The 13,395-nt window shown below is 41.0% G+C and overlaps 1 protein-coding gene across 5 annotated transcripts in view; it reads right to left on the reverse strand.

The window, feature by feature from the left end:
• Nucleotides 1-13,395, reverse strand: part of KIAA1549 (KIAA1549 ortholog) — a 126,732-nt gene that overhangs the window by 61,767 nt on the left and 51,570 nt on the right. The gene's annotated exons all lie outside the window — the stretch shown is intronic.

Here is a 13,395-nt window from a genome sequence, read left to right on the forward strand (position 1 = left end):
GAGCTGAAGATGTAATTATAAAATATGAGCTTTACTACTTCAGAAAGTATGCTTATATTCCATTCCACACATTTCTCCACTCAGGTTCTGCTCCCCCCCCCCATTATTCTTTCTCCCACTATTTACACTGACAGTGGAGGATAACAAGTCAATAATACCTCCGTGAAAAGCAGTTCTACTAGTATTGATTTTTGTCCTGGGGGAAAAAAAGGCTAGGTGGAAGAGTTGGATTTGTTCAAAGGCAACATTTCATTTGGAGTGAAGAAGAAGCCTGGCAAACCAGAAATGCATTGGATTCTTCAGCAAATAAATCTATATGGAAAAGTTTATCTAGGAATAGCCATTTGTTACTTAAAGACAAAATCAGAATGGGAAAACTATAACATACATGCCAACATACAGTGAACCTCTCTTCAGTTAAGACCTCTGCTGGGAATGGAAAGAACATATTGTCGTGTCCATGAGAAGAGTTAAATATTAGGTCCATTATTAATAAAATCTATAGATGTTTTATCTATTTTTTTTAAAGTCCAACTGCAATTGGTTCAGTTATTAAAAATTCAGAAATTGTTCATTTTATAATTAAAATATTTAGGATGGAAAAACAGTATTCATTTCCTACAGCAAATTATTGGTTAAAATTATATTCTACGTTTCATACAGGAGTTCAAGGTGGCGTACATTGCATTGCCTCTGCCTATTTTCCCCCCACAACAAACCTGTGAAGTAGGTTGAACTAAGAGAGCGTCACTAATACAAAGTCACCTACAGAACGTCTGTGGCTGAAGGTAGATAGGATCTGGGTCTCTCGGGTGCCAGTCCAACAACTTAGCCACTTTTGATGTAGGAATGACTTTGGGAGACAGGAGGGAGACCCACAGTTTTACAATAAAAATAGTGCTGATATTCCAAGCAGTGCTTCTTGTCTGGACTACCTCAAAGAGCTAACAACACTATAACACACTGGCTCTTTATGATAGGTTTTCACCCCTTTGCCTAAAATCCCACAATGCACATCAAGCAATCTGGATTTTCAGTAAATTTAGACTATATCTAAGGTCTGGAATGGCAAAACACAAAAGAGAACTATGAGTTATTGGAACAGAATGTTACAGGCTAATAAATAAAAGAGATGTCTCCTACAAATTCAATTTAGTTTCCGGTGATTGCATGGGACACTTCCATGTTCTCGTCTGGAAAATAACATAGAATTGGATTGCTGTTGCCTTCTTCTCAACTTTGCAAATTACCTATAGTTTGAAATTACAGAACAGTTAAGGAAAGTAGTGGAATGGTGTAACCTAGTTGGAAAAATGGTATAACCTGGACTTGGAAACATGGTCTTATTTTATCCTAATATTCTTCTCTGCAGGTGTTCCTGGCTCAACACAGAGATTTTTATTGGAATATTGCTACCGTCTACACTGCCACATTCATGAGTTTCAGCACAGCCTATCCATGCATTTTCAAATTAATAGCCATAAAACTAGGAAATCTGAATAGACATAAAACTAGATTATAACTATATATACCATGTAACATAGACTCTTGAGGAGGAATATTAGAGATACATTTCAGAAAAGTGCATATGCACTTTACCTTCTGTTTTTCCGTATTTTTAGCACTTTCTTGTAGCAAATTATCCCCAAACATTTTAATGCACACTAATTATATCTAGTGCATGTGTCTTTTTTTCTTTGCCATTTTTACCAATTTTGTGCCAAAATACTCATTAAACCAGAAAACTGGAATCTGTGATTTCTAAAAATCAATAATTGGTACACAGAGGCCAATAGAATCTGGATTATGAATGAAGTAATTCTTTATTATTTATTAAACAAAATTATATGTGGACACCCAACTCAAGCACAGGTGACTTTAGGCAGCTTACAACATTAAAATCCACAACAACAACAAAAAACAAATCAACCATAAAATCCCTACCCCACCCCATGACAGCATAAGTGATTTAGCTTCCATGATGGACCCAACATAAACTGGATCTTCTTGTCTTCTCTTATTATTAGTCACCCCTTCAGCTTCTTTCATTCTTGTTTAATAATATGCTCAAAAGTATAAAAGGAAACACAAAGTTATTTTTCATATTATTTCATAGCAAAGAAAATTGCCAGAGAACAGCACAAGCTTCTAAACCAGCCTGAACCTGCCATAATACATTAAAGCAAGCTTGATTACAGCTGTCAGCATTTTCCACTTGAAACAAGATAACCTACACTGATTCTTCATCTCATGTTTCCATACTTTGGACCAGTTGCATTCTTTGAATAAATAGCTTAAACTTCTAGTTCATGATAAGAGCTTATTATGTTCACATTTTAAGAACGAACTAGATTTCAAAATCAAGTAATTCTCTTTGTTTTATAGAATAATCGGCCCAAAGGTAATAGGATTTGTATTTATTTTAATGTGACAAATGAGAAAAAACCTGGGTGTATATTTGCTTGCCGTGTTCAACAATAATTCATTCTTTTTCCCACGAATATGTGAAATATTTGTGTTTACAACAGTAAAGACTTAAAATGGCTGTTTGCCAATCATAGATTAAAGTTTGAGGAAAATAGAGACCCTTGCCCTAATTGAATGTGCATTTGTGAGGAAAAAGAAACAATAGAGAAAACAGTCAGGAATAGATTAGCGCACCTCAATTTTGTGCAAAGAATGTTACCTGGATCTTGGATAAGAGATGCCTTTAAAACACTGCTCTCTGTTCAATACAGTTTTGTTATGACAGATGGCTAATAGGCATGTGAAATACAATAGCCTCTTATTTCACACAGTGATGAGAACAGGAACAGCCAAGGTATCATGTGAATGTTTCTGACTATGTCTACTGTTTGATGCTTTCACAGCCGGTCCCTTTTACTGGTTACAGCCTATCCTTTATCCTGCATTGCTTGTATCGTCTCCAATATGACCTTGGGTTTAGGATTTCCAGCAGTACCACTTCAATTATTTACCTGATATGTAATAGATCTTTGTTATATTGGAAAAGCATTCTTCATCAATAAATACAGAGACAAGCCTTTCTACACTTTGAAGGAACTATGTTTATTCATGTCTTGTTCCTATCAAAAGCTAACCTAATTCATATAGCTGAATCACAGAATGTGTAGCATTCTTGGACAAAAAGGTTCAGTTCCAAAAGGACAGCAGTTCTCTCAACATTTCAGACTATAATTGATTACTCTGAATTTTTTATTTTAACAATCAGCAGCTTGCTAGGCTACCAAGCAAGTTATTTCCCTCACTTGCTGCCTGATCTTTTTAATACAAAAGTTTACCATTTGTCTCCAAAATCACACATAAGACCTTGAGAATGATCCATAGAGTTTCCTCTGAAGGTATTCACCTAATTATAAGCTTTTATGAAATAGATGTTAATTATTAAATACACAAGGAATTACCATGTTAACTAGAATTAACTTAGAACTGAACTAGTGAATTCTAGAATTAACTAGAATTAAATAAATTACTAGTCTTTAATGTAAATAAAATAGTACATATGGTCCATTTCTTTATCGAATGATAGCTATCTTTTGGAGACTGATTCCTAGTACAGTAAGTGCCCTCAGCACAGAAAAACCGGAGATGCCAAAGACTGAAGTTGGAAATTTTTCCATTTAAATGTGACCAATACCATTGAACATGTGAATTTCACCACCAAATCCTCTTATTTCCACAAATGTATTAGAATATATGTATTCTAATAAAAATCATCCAAAATTTCCTCTTATATTAATATCAACATAAAGGAAACTACTTTGTAAAATAAATGGCTAACTCTGTCTTGGACCAAACCTCTTTCAGACAAATTATCTCGAAATTGGTGGATACCTTACTGGCATATTTCGAAAGATGGATACTTCTGACTCCCCCATCTTCTCAGATTTAAATGAGTACATGGGAGGGTGGGGTTAATTCTGCATTTCAATCACAGACTATCCTCAGAAGATCAATGTAGCAAAACAACATTCTCCCTTTGATTCTGAAAGTGTTATATTTTTTAAGCTCACTGCTGTCACAAAATTGCTAGATAGAAAATCATATCTTTTTAGACTTGATATTCCCTTACATTGCAGACAGAAAATAATCATGAATATACAATCTCTGTAAATAAAAGCAGAAAACAAAAACAAGACAAACTGCAAACACAATGTCTAGTCTAATGAAGAGAAGGACAAGGGATGACATGATAGCAGTGTTCCAATATCTCAGGGATTGCCACAAAGAAGAGGGAGTCAAGCTATTCTCCAAAGAAACCTGAAGGCAGGACAAGAAGCAATGGATGGAAACTAACCAAAGAGAGAAGCAACCTAGAACTAAGGAGAAATTTTCTGACAGTTAGAACAATTAATCAGTGGAACACTTGCCTCCAGAAGCTGTGAATGCTCCAACACTGGAAATTTTTAAGAAGAGATTGGACAGTCATTTGTCTAAAATGGTATAGAGTTTCCTGCCTGAGCAGGGAGTTAGACTAGATGACCTCCAACTTTATTGCTGTTGTTGTTGTTGTTGTTGTTGTTACTATTATTATTATTAATCATCGCAGTCAGCCAGATATTCAGACTGGATTTGGCATTTTTGTCTACCTATCAAGTATTATTATTATTATTATGGATCATCGCACCGTCAGCCAGATGTTCAGACTGGATTTGGCATTTTGTCTACCTATCGAGTCCTTACCCAGGACCTGGGATAGGCAGATGTGGATGTTTGATGGTATTACAGGTATCGTCGCAGGATGGAAGCAGTTCCTAGTAAGGCCGCCTTTTGCAATTGACTAATAGCGAATTTGTCAATGCCAATGGTGTTCAAGTGGTGCTCCAGTTGTTTTGGGATTGCACCCAAAGAGCCTATTACTATTGGTACTACCCTTGCTTGCTTTTGCCACGGTCTTTCTATTTCTATTTGTAGGTCTTTGTATTTTGTTATCTTCTCCAGTTCTTTCTCGTCTATTCTGCTGTCTCCAGGCACTGCCATGTCCACTATCCAGACTTTTTTGTCTTTCTTATCGACAATTGTTAAGTCTGGAATGTTGTTGTTGTTGTTGTTATTATTATTATTATTTCAGAAATTCTTCATTGTGCCATACAAATGGACACACACGTGTGTGTATGTGTGTATGTGCACACACATTTCAACACTGGAAGCTAATTTGCATCTTCACTTCTGGAGATCTTCTAGTCCAGCCCCCTGCTCAAACAGGAGAACCTATAACATCTCAGACAAGTGACTGTCTAGTCTCTTCTTAAAAATCTCCAGTGATGGAGTGCCGATTTCTGGAGACAAGCTGTTCCACTGGTTAATTGTGCTCACTGTCAGGAAGTTTCTCCTTAATTCCAGGTTGCTTCTCTCTCTGATCAGTTTCTAACCATTGTTCTAACACCTTCCCTCTGGTGTTTTGGTGAATAATGTGACCCTCTCTTCTTTGTGACAGCCCCTCAAATACTGGAATACTGTTATCATGTCTCCTGTATTTCTTCTTTTCTTTAGACTAGCCAAACCCAAGTCTTGCAGCCGTTCTTCATATGTTTTAGTCTCCAGGCCTTTGATCATCTTAGTGGCTCTTCTCTGAATTTTTTCCAAACTCTCAACATCTTTTTTGTGATATGATGACCAAAATTGGCTGCAGTATTCCAGGTGTGGTTTTACTAGGGTTTTATAATGCGGTACTAATACTTCATGTGACCTTGATTCTATGCCTCTGTTTATACAACTCAGGATTATATTAGCTTTTTTGGTTGCTGCTGCACATAGTCAAGTGATCGTCCATTAGGACTCCAAGGTCCCTCTATTGTCCAATCTGTATTTGTACCTTTGGTTTTTCCTACCTAAATGTAAGACTTTGCTTTTCTCCACATTGAAATTCATTTTGTTGGATAGGGCCCATTGTTCAAGTTTGTCAAGATCTTTTTGGATCCTGAGTTTGTCTTCTGGGGTGTTGGCTACTCCTGTCAGTTTGGTGTCATCTGCAAATTTGATGAGTTCTCCTTCAATTCCCTCATCTAAGTCATTTATGAAGATATTAAAGAGTACTGGGCCTAAGACGGAACCTTGTGTATATGCCGGCATTTAAGGCGACCCAGCGTATAAGACAACCCCCGTCTTTGGCGCCGAGTCGCATGCCTAGAACGTTGTCTTATATACCGGAAACTACCAGTATTTCCGGCGTATAAGATGACTCGGCGTATAAGATGACCCCCGACTCCGGCGCCAATTTTAACGCTTGCGGAAGTCGCCTTATACGCCGGCATATACAGTACCCACTGCTTACTTCTCTCCATGTGAATGTAGTGCCATTGAGGACTACTCGTTGAGTTCGGTTTGCCAGCCAGCTACAGATCCATCTGGTGGTGATGTGGTCTATTCCACCTTTTTCTAGCTTACCAAGGAGTAGGCTGTGGTCTACTTTATCAAATGCCTTAAAAATGAAATGAAACTGGTAATGACTGACATTTTCTTCATGGCTGTGTTCTGACTTTGGATCCCACAGAGAGATTCTCCTAGAGCCAATTCTATTGACCTTTTCATAGCTAATGAAACCCTTTTTAATCCCCCTGATTTGTTCTTGTCTGGTCTTGTTGCTGCTGAGTTCTTTAGGAATATGAGTTACTGGTTTTATATTTTTATTTTATTTATAAAGGTAAAGGCTTCCCCTGTCCAGTCATGTCTGACTTTAAGGGTGATGCTCATTCCCATTTCCTAACCAAGGGAGCCAAGCATTGGTCAAAGATACTTACGTGGTCATTTGGCCAGCATGTCTATACGCCGAGGTGCACAGTATGTTGTTACCTTCCCATCAAAGTGGTACCTATTAATCTACTTGCATTTACATGCTTTTGAACTGCTAGGCGAGCAGGAGCTGGGGCAAGTAACAGGAGCTCACTCCGTCGCATGGCGCTCAGGTCTTGAACCTGGACTGCCAGCTGATAAGTCTTTAACTGCTCAGCCATCGTGCCCCCATTTTATTTATCCTGCCTTTATTATGTTGATGAGTAACTCAAAGGAGTGAATATACCTTCTTCTGTTTTTCCTGCGACAATAGCCCTGTGAGGTGAGTTGGGCTGAGAAACAGTGACTGACCCAAGGTCACCCAGCCAGCTTTAATGCCTAAGGCGGGACTAGAGTTCATCATCTCCCACTGTCCAGCCATTAGACCAAGCTGGTTTTCTGCAAGGTTTTTCAGAGGCAGTTTGCCATTGCCTCCTGTTACTATCACCTTGACATTTTCACTGCAAGCCACATGAACCCTATAAGACAGAGCACTATCAGGGCACTTTGGTGCAGACGTTTGCACCATTTCAGTTCTGAAATTCCATTCCCACCCCATCCCCTGTGTTCAGCAGCTGAGCTAGCTGACATCTGACTCAGCTGTGGTCTAGCTGAAAATGCTGGAAAAAAATGTTATTTCCCTATTTATAACAATAAGACTTTGCAAAACATATGTTTTCATGTTTGCCTGTTTTTGGCAAGATTGGGAAGCTCTTGACCTTTGACTGATGTAACCAAAGGGGAAAGGGGAATGAAGACTTGACCGCTTCATAACACTCCCATTGCAGCAATCATTCATATTTTTTTTGTTTCAAATAGCCACAAGAAATGTCCCTTGTACTTCTGATTCCACTTTAAATGCAGCTGAGAGTGTTCTGACTTTTTTTTTTTAATTCTACCTATCTTAACAGTTCCTGCATGTCCAATAACCACAACAAATGGAATTAGAGTGAAGTGATGATTCTATTTCTCCTTCTCTTCAGTAGTGCACCAACTGGCTGCAAAATATTGGGTTACTATTGGATTTCTTATTTATTTTGCTTTTTTCAAATTATTGCCTTAGGGACGGGGTGAGTACTAGCAATTTTTCTTTTTCCTCTTTTGTGTGGGGTGTTGCTTCAGAAATGTCTCCCTCTCTTCTCCTGCTCAAAAGGCAACCTTTAACGGTTTATTTATGGTGCCTATCTGTAGGCATTGCTTAGAATATATATCTCTTCTTTCATTCAAATTACCACAGAGGAATATGCAACAATATCACAACTACTGGGAAAACCACTCAATGCAAAATTGCAAGCATGTACTCTTTTCATCATCACAGTTGGTAACAGGCTTTGAAATGTAACCCTCTATAGAAACTGCTTACATTTAGGTTTTTTTTTCTAACAGAAAAATGCATAGCATATATTTTGGAAATACAGTAGGTAGCGATGATGGTTCTATGGGGGGTATATGTGGAGGCAGGGCTGATATGACTCTTCTTGCTTTCTGACTTTCGTATTGTAGGAGACCTACTAAATAACCAAGTGGCCAACTGGAGAAAGAGCAGTTGATAATCCCCCCTTTTTTTCTGCATTCGAAGGCCTTCAATGGTAAATATGATCACATGGTCAGTTCTGAAACAGTTTAGAGTGACTGGAGAATAGAAATTTACATGAAAGCTGGGACATGACCACTGAAGTAAAGAGAAGGATAAAGAACAGCATTCTTCAAAATGAAAAAGGTCTTTTCTGGAGTCATGACATAAGCCTAAGACTGAAAATCAGGCTTGTCAGATGCTATATTTTTTCTATCCTGCTCTATGGAGTAGAGAGTTGGTCTCTGACAGAAGGCCACTTGAAGAGACTAGAACAGTGGTTCTCAACCTTTCTAATGCCGTGACCCCATAATACAGCTTCCCACGTTGTGGTGACCCCAGGGGCGTGGCCAACTGGGTGTGGCCACCGAGTGGGTGTGGCCACCGAGTGGGCGTGGCCACCAAGTGGCCACCGCAGGTCCCATCGCCGCAGCAGATGCACAGCTGCCCTTCCTCTTCCTCGACGCAACCTTTCGCCCGCCCCAGTGACTCCCTCCCCTTTCCGGGGTCCAGGCATACCCTCCGGAGCCCCGGCGTTTGCACCCTGCAGGAAGCGCAGGGTGCCCACGTAATCCTGCTTGGTTGAGGACACAGAGGCGAAGACGCAGCTGGCGGTCCGTATCCTTTGCCGGTTCCAAAGGGAGAGCACTGGTGCCGGGGGCCACTGCCCCCGCCGCCGCTGCCACCGACAGCTCAGATACCGACTGCACTTCCATGGCTCCTGCCTGCCTCAGCTTCCAGAAGATCATCCCGACCCCATTTCCTCACTCCGTGGCCGGCTTTAGGCGCCTCCATCCCCGAGGCGCACGCCAAACGCACAAGGATCGAGTCTCTCGAGCTCGACCTACCAACAGGAGCGCCGCGCTGGGACATGGCGAGGAGGCGGCGTCGGCGGCTAGGAGGAGCAGAGCACAAACAGCGCCGAATGGAGAGAAGTGTTTCTCTCCATTCAGCGCTGTTTGCGCTCTGCTCCTCATAGCCGCCGCCGCCTCGCCATGTCCCAGCGCGGCGCTCCTGCTGGTAGGTCGAGCTCGAGAGACTCGATCCTTGTGGTGCGTTTGGCGTGCGCCTCGGGGATGGAGGGTGCCTAAAGCCGAGCGGGGAGTGGAGTGTGCGCCAGCAGGAGCGCCGCGCTGGGACATGGCAAGGAGGCGGCGTCGGTGGCTACGAGGAGCAGAGCGCAAACAGCGCTGAATGGAGAGAAGCAAGTGGTGAGTGGAGCGCGCGAAGGGACTTGACCAGGGCAGCGGGCGGAGGGGAGGGTCGGCTCCGGAGGCGGAGGTGGCGCTCAGAAGTGAGGGAGGGGGCGGTGGCGAGATGAGCCCAAAACAGTAGTCTGGAGAGCGCAGCAGGCGGTGAGGGGAGAGGCCGGAACAAAGAGAGAAGCGGCTGGGAAGCCGGAGAAGCAGGGAAGATGCGGGGATTTCTACGATAGGATGCAAAAAAAAAAAAAAACCCCTTGCCTTGGCACGTTGGCGTGCCTTTGCCCTTCCGACCCTAGGAGAAGTTGGCTTGCATACTTGTTTGTGGTTGGTTTCTCAGTTTGGGAGATTGCGTGCGTGTAGAATGCCATGCAGTACAAAAATGGTAAGCTTTTTGTCCGCTTTATTGGATAAGAGGGGGAAGCCATTCTCTTGCGGGATGTTTCTTGCACGATTGGTTGCTGCATTTTGCTGCACGGAACTCTTGTTCCGCAAAGGCTTGCATGGAGAAGCAGTGGCTGCTTCCTTTGCAGCCAGCCAGGCAGGCCAGAGAGGAAACTTACTGTTTTTAGTTGTTTTCTCTCTTGCTTTCCGCTGCTTGCTCTCTCTCGCTTGTCCTCTGTATTGCTTTCCTCCATGTGCTCTGAAACCGAAACTTCCTAACTTTAAATAGAAAAAAGCTGCGTATGCGCAAGGAGGAGGGAGGCAGGAACGGCACTTTCTATAGCCAAATAAGAGGAAGTAGAACAGTTAGAGAAAAGGGGAAAAAATGGCGGACAGTATGGTTTGGCGACCCTGTGAAATGGTCGATCGACCCCAAATGGGGTCGCGACCCATAGGTTGAGAACTGCTGGACTAGAAGCATTTGAAATGTGGATTTATAGGCTGCTGTTACATATAAGCTGGGTTGACAAGATCAGAAATGAGGAGATGATAAGCCACCTGGGAAAGCCAAGGGAAATCATCAAAACAATTAAAAAATGAAAATTAGAATATTTCAGACATGTGATGCGACACCCAGAAAAATACGGCATACTCCATTTAATCCTCCAGGCCAGGGAAAGATTGAAGGCAAACGAGGTCCAAGTAGAAGAACATCATGGCTTCAAAATCTAAGAGACTGGTTTGGACAAAACTCAGCAGCTGCTGATAAAAACAGGATCGCCAACGTCCGATAATGGATATGGCACAAGAAGAAGAAGAAGAAGAAGAAGAAGGAGAAGGAGAATAGCCACCTGGAAGTATTATAGCTCATTCCGTCCATATTACAGAAGAGGCAATCTTAACTTCTGATCTTAATAGCAAGAAGGGTGCTTAGCAAAATCCTCACTGATATAAAATATTTAAAAAGGAGCTTTGGGAGCTCAGCTCTTTTTTAAACACTGTAGTAGATAGTTCAGCCATGCTTCAAAGTAAAACACTCCAGTGTGCTGGCTCACTAAAATAATCTGCTTTTAAGACATTAAAAGTCTGGAAATATTCTGTATAATATAATCTTTAATAAAATTATTACAAAAACATTTGGAAATACTTATCTATAATATTAATGCTTCACTAATGTGCTATCTGATTCTCCCATGGTGGCCTCATAAACACCTCTAGCTAAAAAAAGAGATGATTAATGATAAAACCAGTGCTTTTTTTTGTAAAAAAAAAAAAACGATGCCGGAACTCACACACATCATACAACTCGCCTTGCCTACCCTACAAGGTTCCATCCAAAAAAGGTGCCAGAACTCCTTTCTGGGCGTTCTATGACAAAAAAAAGCCCTGGGTAGAATGGTGGGTAACTTGGCAATCCTACTACAATATACTACAGTCTATTAATTTTTGAGTTTATACACTTTCAAGTCACATGGCTACAGCTAATGAATGTTCTGCACTAAACGGTTTTCATCCACATACAAAAAGCATCTTAGAAATAGTGTTCATCCATTAATTGACAAAATAAGATTGGGTATTGGTACAGAAAGAAGGTCTGATAGAATTAGGTTTCTGATCAGGTTATACAGTCTATTTTTATTGAAAGTCTCTGCTGGTACTATAAAGCAAAGCAAAATTCAGTAAGAGGATAAAGAAGGAAAGAATGCAAATCATTCTGCTCTTTATACATTAGAGAAAATGTTATGCAATAAACTACATATATATATAGGAGTATCCCTCTACCACTCCATTGTCAGCCCTGGCAAATGTAGGCATGCCTTGGGGATCGGATTGGAAAGAAATCAATTCAAATATGAAAACTCACTAGATTGATCTGTCAAGAGTGAATCATGTGGTGAGTCACATAGCAAGATCAGCAGAAAGGAGGAAGCCACAGTTCAAAACCAACATGCAATCAGAAGTTCTACAGAAGATTGCAAAAGCCTTTTTTTAAGAAGAGAAAAGCACCTTTCCATCTGTCCTAAGAGATTCAACAGAGAACTAGGGATGATGAATTAGGTCAATAGTAGCCTTTGGGGGGGGGGTGAGTCATATTATATAAAATCACAGTCTCTCAGTTTAATTCCTAATAGAGCTGACCCAATTTAAGATCCTTCAGGTGAACCACAGCCACAGATTACTCAGCTAACATTCCTGGATAAGTTAATGCTCCTCTGGGGATGGAGATTTGTGAGCCTTTGCAGTTATTTCAAACGGCAGTCACTTCCATTTTAACTACGGGAAACAGTAAGTAAAAGAAAAATCACATGTTAAGATGGGTGGCTAATGAAATGAAATAAATAAATATATGGTTGCCAAACGTGACTACATTCACATGAACTACACTGGTCTCAAGAAAGCTCTTGAAATCCTGGTCTCCACTCTTACAAAAGGTCCAATAGCAAACACCAAAGAGAGCTCTACTTAGTGATAGGAACAGAATTTATTCCTGACAAGATCTGCCCTTCCTTTCTAGTCACACTGTAAAGAACGTTTGATGTCATAAATGTCATAAATTACAGGTAGTCCTCGACTTATAACAGTTCGTTTAGTGACTATTCAAAGTTACAAGGGAACTGAAAAAAGGACTTATGATCATTTTTCACGCTTATGACTGTTGCAGCATCCACATAGTCAAGTGGTCAAAATTCAGACCCTTGGCATCCGGTTCATTTTTATGATGGTTGCCGTGTTCCAGGGTCACATAATCCCCTTTTGCAACCTTCTGTCGAGCGAAGTCAAGGGGGAAGCCAGATTCACTAAGCAACCATGTTACTAAATAATAATAATAATAATACCTTGACGTGGTTGTGGGGCTTGTGTACTCTGAGGAAGATGAGAGCTATGCCAGAGGTTCAACCATACTGGACAGGTCTCATCAGAGGAGTCAGACAAAGAGTGTCTCTCCCATAAAAAATATGGTGAGACGTAAATTGCAGAATGCCATACCGGCTCGGACGTCGCCCGGGTTAACAAGGTCCGCACTAGATATTGGAGTTCCTGGATATCTGGTGAAAAATGGGTTACAGGACTCAGGACTGTTGGCTGAGCAACCAGGGCCAGCAGCTGCAGAACTACTGGAAGAAAAGGTGTTTACCCGTCGCAGATACACAGTGATGGAAAACAAAGAAATAATGATCTGTTACTACAGATCAAGTCCAACAAGACGAGGATATCTAAAACGAATGCACCAATTCTGGAAAGAACAACATCCAGAATCAGAAATAACAGAACAGAGACTAGCAGATCAACGCCGATTTATAACACGAAATAAAGTATTTACAGAAACAGAATTGGACGAACTGCAAAGGTTTACCCAGGGCAAAGAAATCAAAGCCTTACCAGAAGTAATTCAGAATGTAGAGGCAAACCAGGGGGAGTTGGCAGTGAAGAATCCAGTAGAGA

This window comes from Crotalus tigris, unplaced genomic scaffold, assembly GCF_016545835.1.
Source record: "Crotalus tigris isolate CLP2741 ecotype Arizona unplaced genomic scaffold, ASM1654583v1 scf7180000017588.1960692, whole genome shotgun sequence".
Lineage (NCBI taxonomy): Eukaryota > Metazoa > Chordata > Lepidosauria > Squamata > Viperidae > Crotalus > Crotalus tigris.